The 14,303-nt window shown below is 43.9% G+C and overlaps 1 protein-coding gene across 3 annotated transcripts in view; it reads left to right on the forward strand.

The window, feature by feature from the left end:
* plppr1 (phospholipid phosphatase related 1) overlaps positions 1-14,303 on the forward strand; it is a 128,860-nt gene that overhangs the window by 45,131 nt on the left and 69,426 nt on the right. The gene's annotated exons all lie outside the window — the stretch shown is intronic.

Here is a 14,303-nt window from a genome sequence, read left to right on the forward strand (position 1 = left end):
GCCTCAGTTCAGTGAGGAGCAGAGTGAATGTCATGGGGTCTGCAGACACAGAGCCCAGAGCAGGCCCACACTCTCGGCCTCAGTGCAGTGAGGAGCGGTGTAAATGTCATGGTATCCCAGCTATGGAACTCGGAGCAGGCCCACAGCCTCAGCCTCAGTTCAGTGAGGAGCAGAGTGAATGTCATGGGGTCTGCAGACACAGAGCCCAGAGCAGGCCCACACTCTCGGCCTCAGTGCAGTGAGGAGCGGAGTGAATGTTACAGAGCCACAAGCAGAACCGGCCTTACCCTCACCTCTGGTCCCAACATCCAGCCCCTTGAATCCATCTGGCCCGGCATGACTAATGTAAAGGCATCAAATAAAAACAGCATACAGTGACAATGATATCGCTGGTCAAGGTGGAGCTGATTGGGTAAATTTCCTGTTAATCTTGCTTGGAAACTGCACTGCTGTTATTGAGCGAAATTGATCCAACCTCAGCCACATTCCTCACTCATCCTGGAAACCTCTGGATTGTGAAACATTCTCATCTTTTACACTGCTGCTATTCAAGGCAGAAAATCTGCCGTCCTCTCCTGGTTGGCCTGTCCATGACTTAGGGACATGACCAGCTCTGAAGTGACACAGTTAGAGCTGAATAATGAATGATGCTTTTTGCCAGCAATGTCCATATTGTGAATGAATGGGGAAAAAAGTAAAGAAAGATCGTATGGAATATCAAAAATTTGGAGCAATCGGAACGGTGATGGGGAGTTTGGAGAATCGACAGGTTTCCTCACAGGAGGCAGGGTGAGATGAAATCTTGTGGTGGGGGAGGATCTGTGGGTTATTATAGATGTTTGTGGCAGCCTTACCTTTTGAGATGATATTGGAATGATCCAGGAAGTAAATGATGGACCATTTGGAAGTGAGTGGGAATGGAGATTTGCTGCAAAAGTGATGATATTTTCAAGTAAGCAGCACCAATGCAGTCATCATTATAATGGAACAAGTGTTGGGAGAGGGGGCCCAAGTAGGACTGAAATGTAAACTGACAAAGGCAACCATAACTTGGTTCCATGCAAGCACTCATAGCTCTACCTTTGTCTTCTACTTTAGTCCCCCATCCTGGTTTTAAGAACATCTGTGAATCTTTTCCTTTGACCTCCTTGTAATCTCTTCCTGTGACAAAACTTGGAGTAAAGTATTTCTTTCAGGAGTTTACTGTGGGGCATGTGAATGACCTGCTTGCCTATTGGAGTTGGCTGAGACTAAATAGGACATCAGTGTTGGGGGTGTTGACCTGAGAAGTAATGGTGATGTTTGGTTGTTTCTCTTTTCACTGAATCTGGAGGACTTTGTAAATTCAGCTGACAGTATCTCTCCATTAAAGCACACGGTATTGGGGGTAAGGTATTGATGTGGATAGAGAATTGGTTAGCAGACAGGAAGCAAGGAGTGGGAATAAACGGGACCTTTTCAGAATGGCAGGCAGTGACTGGTGGGGTACCGCAAGGCTCAGTGCTGGGACCCCAGTTGTTTACAATATATATTAATGACTTGGATGAAGGAATTAAATGCAGCATCTCCAAGTTTGTGGATGACACGAAGCTGGGCGGCAGTGTTAGCTGTGAGGAGGGTGCTAAGAGGATGCAGGGTGACTTGGATAGGTTGGGTGAGTGGGCAAATTCATGGCAGATGCAATTTAATGTGGATAAATGTGAAGTTATCCACCTTGGTGGCAAAAATAGGAAAACAGATTATTATCTGAATGGTGGCCGATTAGGAAAAGGGGAGGTGCAACGAGACCTGGGTGTCATTATACACCAGTCATTGAAAGTGGGCATGCAGGTACAGCAGGCGGTGAAAAAGGCGAATGGTATGCTGGCATTTATAGCGAGAGGATTCAAGTACAGGAGCAGGGAGGTACTACTGCAGTTGTACAAGGCCTTGGTGAGACCACATCTGGAGTATTGTGTGCAGTTTTGGTTCCCTAATCTGAGTAAAGACATCCTTGCCATAGAGGGAGTACAAAGAAGGTTCACCAGATTGATTCCTGGGATGGCAGGACTTTCATATGAAGAAAGACTGGATGAACTGGGCTTGTACTCGTTGGAATTTAGAAGATTGAGGGGGGATCTGATTGAAACGTATAAAATCCTAAAAGGATTGGACAGGCTAGATGCAGGAAGATTGTTCCCGATGTTGGGGAAGTCCAGAACGAGGGGTCACAGTTTGAGGATAAAGGGGAAGCCTTTTAGGACTGAGATTAGGAAAAACTTCTTCACACAGAGAGTGATGAATCTGTGGAATTCTCTGCCACAGGAAACAGTTGAGGCCAGTTCATTGGCTATATTTAAGAGGGAGTTAGATATGGCCCTTGTGGCTACGGGGATCAGGGGGTATGGAGGGAAGGCTGGTGCAGGGTTCTAAGTTGGATGATCAGCCATGATCATAATAAATGGCGGTGCAGGCTCGAAGGGCTGAATGGCCTACTCCTGCACCTATTTTCTATGTTTCTATGTTTCTATTACTTTGAGATCATAAGACCATAAGATACAGGAGCAGAATTAGGCCACTTGGCCCATCAAGTCTGCTCTGCCATTTCATTGTGGCTGATCCATTTTTCCTCTCAGCCCCCTATTTACTACCTTCTCCCCATATCCCTTCATGCTCTGACTAATCATGAATCTATCAACCTCTGCCTTAAATATACCCAATGACTTGGCTTCCACACATTCACCATTCATTAGCTAAAGAAATTTCTCCTCATCTCCATTGTAAAAGAATGCTCCTCTACTGTGAAGCTGTGTCCTCTGGTCTTAGACTCCCCACCAGAGGAAACATCTAATGTTACAGATACTTGTTGAATGGAGTCCATAACTCAGAAAAATACAGGAGGAAGGGGATCACTTCTATCTGGGGGACTGTGCACTTTGTGCCAGTTCAAAGTCCTTCTCACAGTTTTTCCTCAATCCTACATCTGTTCCAAGTGGTATTTGTTGCACCTAAAGTCCAACAGCAACCCAGAGAGAGCAATTCAGCCCCTTGGCAGTGTTGTCTCTTTCACAAAGCATCTAAGTACTGCCTTTGTCAACTTGGGACTTGATTAATCCAAATTTTGCCTCGCTATTTATTGCAGCAGTAGGTTTGGGGAGGGAAGGGAAGTGCAAAGACTTTTATTTCTGGGTGTGAATGGCTTTGAAGACAAAAGGAAGGAGGGAAGGACAGAACAGGTCAACACGGCTGGTTAGAGGTCAGAAAGATGCCTTGCTGAGGATAGGCATCCAGCTGAGCCATTCAGCAGTACTCCAGAAGGCCAAAGATTAGACTTCAGTCTTCATTCTCAGGATGAGTTCCACTAAACTGCTGCATAAAGCAGAAAAGTTGAAACAAGTGCAAAGTGAAAATGAGCTCTCAGTTGTTGGCACCAAATGTGCAACACAGGGGCTGCAGGAGCTCAGTTCTACGGAAGCCCATTTTCAGAGTACTGTCCATGGCTGCCATCACTCTGTGCGTCCAGCATGACTAACCAATGGTGAATTTCCAGTAGGGCTCTGTGGCTCACCGGTTCGGTGATTTAATTGATATTTCTTGAGCAATTGAAACAAATTTCAACAGATGAATGAAGCGCAGCTACAATTTTACTGCAGAAACATGCTGGGAGCTTTCTGTAATTCTATGTCAGATGAAAGGCTTACTGTGGAGATTGGCTGTCACAGTGTGGACACATTTGCTCTGACACATCAAAGGGATATAGGCTCTGCCTCATCCATTAGGCAGTGTATCTGACAAATGGAGCAGTCAGTACAGCAGCTTAGGTTTCTGCAGTCAAGTCGCACATTGGGACTTGAACCCACAACATTCAGACAGGGAGGTACAGGCACCATTCACTGAGCCATGAGTGATCCTGAACTAAACTGTTAACCACGTCAAACTAATAAGGCCATCGCTTGAAGCATGATGTTGACCATTAGAAGGACAGAGTAGGTAATGCATGGCCTGATTTATTACCAGGGGGCTGAATGAAGAGACCTTTCTAGTTGACGTATTGATTTCAGTGGAGTCGGATCATCTAGCAAAGGGAAAATAACAAAAGAAAGCAAGCATGAATATCTTTGAGGCATGGAATAGTCAAAAGGTCCTTTTGTGGATGTTAAACCCTTGGTCAGTTCTTTAGTACTTTCTGTCAGTCTTTCTGTCTATCTGACTCTTTACCACTGTTACATATTCACATTGTACAGTTACTTTGCCATTTGCAATCTCACTCTCTCTGACCTATACACACTGGCACTGACACCCATTCTCACACACTTGCTCTATTTTCTTTGATGTCCTTTCTTTTTCATACATACAGACGGATACACTTTGTCTTTCTCTTCTTCTTTGTCTTGTTTTCACTCTTCCTCGTGCACACTAGCCCCATATTTCACTCAAGCTCTCACTCATTTGCTCTCTTTTGCTTCCTCTTGCTTTTTTTCCAGCTACGACTTTCATTCTTCCTCTCTCATTGTCTCCTATACTCTCATTCTCACTGTGTGATGAATCTCGTCGAATTGCCTTTCAAGTCCAATAAATCTGTTCACATCAATAGCCTCCCTTATAATTTATTTAACAGCTTTATTAAATTTTGGATGAAGAAAGGTTCTGCTTGACAACATATTTCCCTCACTTCCTTATTAGTAGCAACCCTTGAAAATGTTTCTCAGACTTGGACAACCAAGATATTAAAGCTGGATTTATGTTATGATCATCTATAGCCAGCTGCCTCAAAGCATACCACTGGAGAGAATCCTAAACTCACTGTAAATAGTCTAACTCCTGACATAGGTGTTAGAAACTGAAAGCCAAATTTTGTTGTTCTTTTAAATGACTATACCACTTTGGTACCCCAGACATTTCCTGCTTTCATTCTGGAATTTGGAAGGGAGAGTAATTGAGTGTAGTGGGTGTCACATAAATGCAGGGGTTGCCTTCAGGTAAAGGGCAGGGAGAAGTTTATTTAACTTAAGTTATTCTTCACAGGTTATTGGTTTTAAGAAAATATCAATTTAACTAATTGATAAGTAGAGTCAGAGAAAGGTACAGTACAGTAACAGGCCTTTGGGCCCATTTGATCCATATCAAACCATTTAAACTGCCTACTCCTATCGACATAATCCTTCATAACCCGACCATCCATGTACCTATCTAGACTTCTCTTAAACATTGAAAATGAGCTCACATTGCATCACTTGTGCTGGCAGCTTGTTCCACACTCCCATGAGCTCTCTGAGTGAAGAAGTTTCCCCTCATATGTCCCTAAACTTTTAACCTTTCACCCTTAATCTATGACCTCTAGTTGTAATCCCACCCAACCTCAGTGGAAAAAGCTTGTTTACATTTACTCTATCTATACTCCTCATAATCTTGTATACTTCTGTCAAATCACCTCTCAATCTTCTACATTCCAAGGGATAAAGTCCTAACCTTTTCAATCTTTCCATAGAACTCAGTTCCTGCAGGCCCAGCAACATCCTTGTAAATTTCTCTGTACTATTTCAACCTTATTTACATCTTTCTTGTAGGTAGCTGACCAAAACAGCACACAGAACTCCAAATTAGGCCTCACCAATGGCTTATACAACTTCAACATAATATCCCATCTCCTGTACTCAATACTTTGATTTATGTATGTGTGTGTATATATATATATATCAGTTAAATTAAATAAGTAAGTGGTGAAAAAACAGTGAGGTAGTGTTCATGGGTTCAAAGTCCATTCAAAAATCAAATGGCAGAGGGGAAGAAGCTGTTCCTGAATCATTGAGTGTGTGCCTTCAGGCTTCTGTACCTCCTTCCTGATGGTAGCAATGAGAAGAGGGCACGTCCTGGGTGATGAGGGCGCTTAGTGATGGATGCCGCCTTTTTTGAGGCATCACTCCTTGAAGATGTCCTGGATACTACGGAGGCTAGTGCCCTTGATGGAGCTGACTAAGTTTACAACTCTCTGCAGCTAGTTTCAATCCTGTGCAGTAGCCCCACCACCCCCCATATCAGACAGTGATGCAGCCTGTTAGAATGCTCTCCACAGTATATCTGTAGAAACTTGCCAGTGTCTTTGATGACACACCAAATCTCCTCAAACTCCTAATGAAATATAGCCACTGTTGAGTCTTCTTTGTAACTGAATCAATATGCTGGGCTCAGGATATATAATCAGAGATGTTGACACCCAGGAACTCAAAATTGCTCATTCTTTCCACTTCTGATCCCTCTCTGAGGACTGGTGTGTGTTCCCTCATCTTACCCTTTCTGAAGTCCTCAATCAGTTCTTTGGCCTTACTGACAATGACCGCAAGGTTGTTGCTGCAGCACCACTCAACTAGCTGATACATGTCCCTTTTGTATGCCCTCTCATCACCATCTGAAATTCCGCTAACAACAGTTGTGTCGGCAGCCAATTTACAGATGGCATTTGAGCTGCGTCTAGCCACACAGTCATGGGCGTACAAAGGCCCAGGATTTGGAGCTTTTTTGATTAGAACTGTAGGAATGATTGTGTTAAAAGCTGAGCTGTAATCAATAAACAGCATCCTGATATAAGTATTAGCGTTGTTCAGGTGATCCAAGGCGGCATGAAAAGCCAATGAGGTTGCATCCACTGTGGACCCATTGTGGCGATAAGTATATCGTGGTGGGTCCAAGTCCTTGCTGAGACAGGAGTTAATTCTATCCATAACCAGCCTGTCAAAGCACTTCATCACCGCAGATGTGAGTGCTGCTGGAGAGCTGGGTGTAGCACTTCATCACCGCAGATGTGAGTGCTGCTGGAGAGCTGGGTGTAGAACTTATTGAACAATCGAGCTGTATCCAATGATACAAATCAAAAGTAGAAGGAAACATGAGATTGGAAAAGACAGGGCATGACTTCAGGATGTCCCATAAGCCAATTAAGCACTTCTAAAGTGGGTCATTGTTGTAACACAGGAAACAAGACAGTCAATTCATACATAACAAACGTCCACAAATAGTGGTGTGTCTTTTTTGAGGCTGATTGCTAGGAATACTGGGAAGAGCTACGGCCCCAAGATCCACAAATGGAGCCTCAAATTGTCATGTCATCTTGTAAATGTCCTAGAAATTCTATTGTGGAGGGCAACATTTCTGTGCACAGCTTACTGCAGCTGTATCACATTTCAGAAATTCATTATGAGTTGTTTAGATAGCAAAGGCAGTTCTGTATGTGCATTTATTTTACATAGTGATAGAAATTTTTGGGGTGAATGAGACTCACAAACATCCTGAACCTGTGCCTTCGAACATTGATTGAGTCATCAGAATCAGAATCAGGTTTAATGTTACTGGCATATGTTGTGAAATTTGTCGTCTTTGCGGCAGCAGTACAATGCAATACATAATAATAGAATGGAAAAAATACTTTAAATAGCTAACTTAAATAAGTAGTGCAAAAACTTTAGTTAAGGAGGGTCATGTCTAATGTTTCAGTGTTGGAGAGTCTGAAGCTTCTGCTGCTACCTAGCTAGTCCCTATTTAAATGTCTACCCCCCGCTCCCAATGACATCAGCGTCACAGATAAATGATTACGTTGTTCAACCTACCTGGATTCCAAAATCAGCCTAATCCCCACCTCACCTCCATCATCTGAAGCCAGATGATTTCCTCTGCTGGCTGTTTTGTGGTGGGAGCTCCTAGATGGGAAGCTGGCTGAGAAACGGTTCAGGGAAAGGAGATTGGAAACACTGCTGGAAGGTTGCCAGACCATTGCCAGACCAGTGTGAGGCATTTGAGAAGAGCTAGTGAGCACTCAAACAAACATATTTCCAATGAAAGTAGAGGGGGAGCTTCCAAATCTAGATGGCCATGATTTAAGTTTAGTCAAAGAATGAAGTAGATAAGGAATACTGAGATTTCACCACAATAGAAGCCTTGCAGAATTTCAGCAGGGATGAAGTTTCCAGAAATTAAAGGGCACATAAATCCGAGGTGTTTGTGAAAGCATGAAGGAAGAGTATGGAAGATGAAGGTGGGGTCTGTAGGAAATTAAACATCAGTTTAATAGAAAGAGTAAAGGTGTAGACTATTTTATAAATTGGGAGTAAATTCAAAAATCAGAGGTGCAAAGGGACGTGGGAGTCTGAGTGCAGGGTTCCCTAAAGGTTAAATTCCACGTTGAATCAGTTGAATCAGGAAGGCAAATGCAATATTACCATTCATTTTGAGAGGACTTGAAAATAAAAGCAAGAATGTAATGCTGAGGATCTATAAGACATTGTTCAGACTGCACTTGGGAGTATTATCAGCAGTTTTGGACCCCTTATCTAAGAACGGATGTGTTGGAAGTGGGGAGCGTCCAGATGAAGTTCACAAGAACAATCTTAAGAATGAAAGGGTTAACATACAGTACGAGAAGCATTAGATGGCTCTGGGCCTGTACTCGCTGGAGTTTAGAAGAATGATGGGGAGATCTCATTGAAATCTATTGAATATTGAAAGCCCTTGACAGAATGGATGTAGAGAGGATGAATCCTATAGTGGGGAAGTTTAGGACCAGAGGGCACAGCCTCAGAAAAAAGGACATCTCTTTAGAACAGAGATGAGGTAGAATTTAAAGTAGAGGTTGATAGCTCCTTGAATAGTAAGCATGTTAAAGTTTACAGAGAGAAGGCGGGAGAATGGAGTTGAGAGGGATATTAATTAATAAATCAGGCAGGATGGAATTGAGAGAGTAGACTCGATGGACTGAAGGGCCTAATTCTGCTCCTATATCTTATGGTCTTATGATTGTGGAGACTGGTGTATAGTTCTGAACAAATTCTCTGGAGATGTCCTTGTGGTAGAGGTGACTGATGTTATGGAAAAAGATATGGCATTTTTGTAAAGGTTATACATAGAAGGTGAGGACATATTACAAGGTACACACATCAAAGTTGCTGGTGAATGCAGCAGGCCAGGCAGCAACTGTAGGAAGAGGTGTGTTGCTTGAATTTCCAGCATCTGCAGAATTCCTGTTGTTTACATATTACAAGGTGCTGATATGGTATATTTAAAGTGGACAACTCTTGTGGATCAGGTAAAATATATCTGTGCTTTTGAAAAAAAGCAAGGGAGGAAATGCTACAGGTTCTCGTGGCTTATTGGCTGTAACTATAGTATCAGAGGAGTGGAAAACAGTTAACGTGATACTAGGGCTAGATTGTGTAAACAAAGGCTGATCATTTAAATGTTTGTAGTGGACAAATCATTGGAGAACTTCCTGATATCATTCAGTGATTTGAAGTGCACGAAGTATGCAGAGCCCGGGCTTTGCATACAATAGAATTTCACCCACATCCCACACCCCCAACAAGCCCGCCACACAGCTCCCGTTTAGCATTTCATTTTAGGCAGCTCACAGGTTTCTATCTAGGCCCTCTAATAGTTTAACACATCCTAGTAATGCTGCTCTTACTGGCTCAGCTCTTCAGTGAGGCTTGGCCTTAAGGGTCAGAAGACGGGAGTGACACCCATCCAGAATACGCTGACATAATAACACAAGGCACAGTTAGGCCATTCAGCTCACCGAGTCTGCTCCACCATTTCATTATAGCTGACCCATTTCCCCCTCAACCCCATTTTCCTGCCTTCTCCTCTTAACCTTTCACACCCTGACTAACCAAGAACCTATCAACCTCTGCCTTAATTATCCCCAATGACTTGGCCTCCATAGCCACCTATGGCAATGAATTCCACAGATTCACCACACTCAGGCTAAAGAATTTCCTCCTTATCTCTGTTCTAAATGGACTTCCCTCTATTCTGAGGCTGTGCCCTCCGGTCCTAGACTCCCGCACCATAGGAAACATCCTTTCCACATCCACTCTATTTAGGCCTTTCAACATTTGTTTTAATAAGATCCCACTCCCCCCCATTCTTCTCATTTCCAGTGAGTGAAGGCTCAGAGCCATCTTCGCTCCTCATATAATAGGCCTTCCATTCCCGGAATCACTCTGTCGAATCTCCTCTGAACCGTCTTCAACGTCAGCACATCTTCTCTTAAATATACGGCCCAAAACTGCTCACAATTTTCCAAGCGCCTTACAGACATGATGTAAAGTCTGAGGGCTACAGGGACACAATCATCACTTATCATTTACAGTCTGGTAATATATCATAGCATATTTTCTCCTGTGCAAATGAAATGAAGCCAAATGTCATTTCCCAAGCTGAAAGAAATCCCCTGAACCCATTTTTTCTCAAAAGCAAGTCACCTCAATATTAATTTAGATTAATTGAGACTTAATGTATCCAAATGCCTTCCTGGTAAATTAACATACTGGTTTATATGCTTCATCAAAAGATTTTTATGAGTAATGACTCATCTGTTTAATTCTATTCTCAGCTGGGTCTGGAGTGGGTAAGAAATTGAGAACTGGATTATTGGTGGTGCACCTGCTGGTATCTGCTCTGTTGATGGCATTTTTATCCCAGGAGAGAGTTAAAGATTTAGTTAGGATTGTGATCTAAAAAGGACGATGCTTCAGTCCAGTGCATGAGGTGCTTTTGGATGTGATGTTAATGTAAGGTGCTCTGTATCTTCTCAGATGTAAATGAGGTTACATGGCATTAACTCCCCCAGGAATACTGGCCCATTCTTATCTGTCTTTACCATCATTAAACCAGGCTTACAGGTCATTAGTGCATCACTTTTTATAGGAGCCTGCAGTGCACACCTCTGCTGATGCTTTTCTGCTTATGAAGGTGCTTCACTGGTGTCTGACATCCCAAGGCCAAGGTACTAGTTTTTTGTTTTAAGGGCCATAGTCGTGCATCTTATCTGTCTGCCTGCATGACACTTTCTCTGTAACTGTAACACGGTGGGGTAACGTAATTGGTGGAAATGTCCATAATTTACAACCACCGACATTGAGTTGGGGTTCACTCTAAGATGCTGGTCTGACATGATGATGTACTTATGTGAATTTCAGCTACCGTGCTCTGCATTCAGTGTTTGGAGTACAATAAATGGGTTGTTAAGTATTTTCTGAAGTATCAAATGCCTCATGGTGTTTTATTTGTGAAAATCTACATTGGTGACCCCAATGCTCTAGGATGATTTCAGAGATTTTGAACATGTCGACCAATGCAGTCGCTTTGAAACTGTTGGAGTTTTGGGAGCTAAATGCCATTGTTAGGTTTTTACAAGCCGAGGCCCAATTTGTGCTGTGAGCAATCTCTGCTGACAACACCAAATATTTCTATGTGGTGCCATTGCTCAGCAACTCCACGGCTGCAAGAGTAGTGAGTATACTTGAACATCTGCATGAGAACAGTAGATACCGATTGCTGAAAACTTATCTTACAGAATTTTGGACTGCTGGAGTTTGAGCTCGCCAAACAGTTGTTCTCCTTGCCCGGCCTCGTCGATGCTAAGCCATTGGAGCTAATGGACCACATGCTGTCTCTCCTGGGAAATCATCATCCTTGTTTTATTTCTAAAGAACTTTTCATGCAGCAAATGCCTGATCAAGTTTGCATAGCCTTCACTAATGCACCCATGCAGGACTGTAGGGTGCTTCCTAAAAAGGCGGACAGTCAGGCAGAGATGCATAATTCCTCCTCCTTTCCCTGCCTTAATCAGCCCAGTCAGCAAAACCTTCAAACAGACAATGCCAGCTCTGTGTTTTTACCATCCTCGCTTTGGTACGAGTGCCAGGAAATGACGACCACCTTACAACTTCGACAGTGCCTGCGTAATCTGGACATCAGACGCCTGTGAACACCATGGGTTCCAGCTGCTGTCTACTATTCATTATGGACACCCTTTCAGGACGACACTTCCTGTGCTCAGATGAGCGTGTTGCTGGCATCGCCTGTAATGAGAAGGCACAGAACAACAAAACCTCGCTGGAGGCCGCTAATGGCAACGGGATCCAGACTTATGGGACACGACGAGTGGCACTCTGCTTCAGTGGGCAACGTTACACATGGGACTTTGTCCTGTTTGAAGTGGCTAGGCCTCTGCTTGGTGCATATTTCCTGTGTGCCCATGCACTGTTAGTGGATGTCAAGGACTTTGGGGCATTGCCCTGCTCCCCCAGTAAGTTCCCAAAATGACTCTGTCAAGCGCATGCACCTTTGCGTGTGAGTTTACTCGACCGCTGGGTGAATTCCCAAGCCTCACCAAGCCCACATTCTCCACTACAATCACAAAGGATGGGGTCGAGCACCACATTTCTATAACCAGTCCATGCCCGTGCATGTAGAAAAGACCCAGTAAAGCTGGCAACGGCGAAGGCTGAGTTTGCCAACATGGAAAGACTCAGAATTGTACACCGGTCAAATAGCCCCTGGGCCTCACCCCTCCATTATGGTCCCTAGGTCCAAAGGTGGTTGCTGCCCATATGGCGATTACTGACACCTTAATGAGGTCTCCACCCTCAATCGCTACCTGATCCCACACATCCAAGACTTTTCAGCACATTTAGCCGGAAAGTTAATATTTTTCCTAAAGTTGACTTGGTTAATGGCTACCATCAGATGGTTTTGTGCTTGAAGGACATTCCCAGAACAACTGTGGTAACCCCATTTGGACTTTTTGAGTATCTATGCATGCCATTCTGGCTGAAAACTGCAGGACAGACTTTCCAGCAGCTGAAGGACGCTGTATTAAAAGACTTAGACATTCTTTTTATTTATGTGGATGACATACAGTGCATCCAAATCTGAACACGTATCTTCTCTCCACCCACTTTTTGAGCACTTAAGTCAACATGGGTTGTTTATTAACCCTGCTGAATGCCAGTTTGGGTTGTCTGCATTGACTTTCTCGGCCATCACATCTCCACAGAAGGTGCGAAACCCCTTCCATCAAAAGCAGCCGCTATCATGGATTTCCCACCACCCACACTACTGAAAAACTGCAGGAATTTTGAGGTATGGTGCATTTCTATCATCCCATCATTCCGCGTGCTGCTGAACTTATGTTTTCTCTGTGTAATCTGTTTAAAGGCAATACCCCTAATCACATGCTTAACTGGTCAAGGGACATGACCAGTGCATATCATGACACAAATCAAGCTCTTTCTAACGCGATCCTACTGGCACACCCACTCCCCAACACACCTATAGCAATTACTACTGACGCTTCAGACTGTGCTGTGGGTCTGTGCATGAACAGTTGGTCGGAGGTGTGTGGTAGCCACTCCCCTCACTCACAGAAAAAACAGTGACAATAACAATCCCAACCCCCTCACTCACAGAAAAAACAGTGACAATAACAGTCCCAACCCCCTCACTCACAGAAAAAACAGTGACAATAACAAACCCAACCCCCTCACTCACAGAAAAAACAGTGACAATAACAGTCCCAACCCCCTCACTCACAGAAAGAGCAGTGACAATAACAATCCCAACCCCCTCACTCACAGAAAAAACAGTGACAATAACAGTCCCATCCCCCTCACTCACAGAAAAGACAGTGACAATAACAATCCCAACCCCCTCACTCACAGAAAAGACAGTGACAATAACAATCCCAACCCCCTCACTCACAGAAAGAGCAGTGACAATAACAATCCCAACCCCCTCACTCACAGAAAAAACAGTGACAATAACAATCCCAACCCCGTCACTCACAGAAAAAACAGTGACAAAAACAGTCCCAACCCCCTCACTCACAGAAAAGACAGTGACAATAACAATCCCAACCCCCTCACTCACAGAAAAGACAGTGACAATAACAATCCCAACCCCCTCACTCACAGAAAGAGCAGTGACAATAACAATCCCAACCCCCTCACTCACAGAAAAAACAGTGACAATAACAATCCCAACCCCCTCACTCACAGAAAAAACAGTGACAATAACAATCCCAACCCCCTCACTCACAGAAAAGACAGTGACAATAACAGTCCCAACCCCCTCACTCACAGAAAAGACAGTGATGGCAGCATCAAAACTCCCAACTCCCCCCTTACACAGAGAACTTTGCAGACCACCCACCCTCCCGCCAATTGTCCTCAAGAAACAAAAAACGCCAAGAGACAGAAGGAAACCAAAATAAAGTACAGTCCCATGATCACATAAATCTAAAAATATCGGAAACATCCTTTCATCTGCGTACGGGGAGAGTGGCTGCACAAGCTCGGTGCTTCGGTAAGAGTGACTGCCGAGCAGCCCATACGTTCATACTAGCTCTCAATAGAGCGTGCACCCCAATTCCTTTGGCCTTCCCATTTTGCTGCAGCCTTTCAACTTATTCTCCCTTGCCAGGCCATGTCAGAGCCTGGCTGTGGGTCCGCTACATTGGCACAAACCTGAAGTCACCTGCAGTCAAGACTAGG

This window comes from Mobula birostris, chromosome 5 (assembly GCF_030028105.1).
Source record: "Mobula birostris isolate sMobBir1 chromosome 5, sMobBir1.hap1, whole genome shotgun sequence".
NCBI lineage: Eukaryota > Metazoa > Chordata > Chondrichthyes > Myliobatiformes > Myliobatidae > Mobula > Mobula birostris.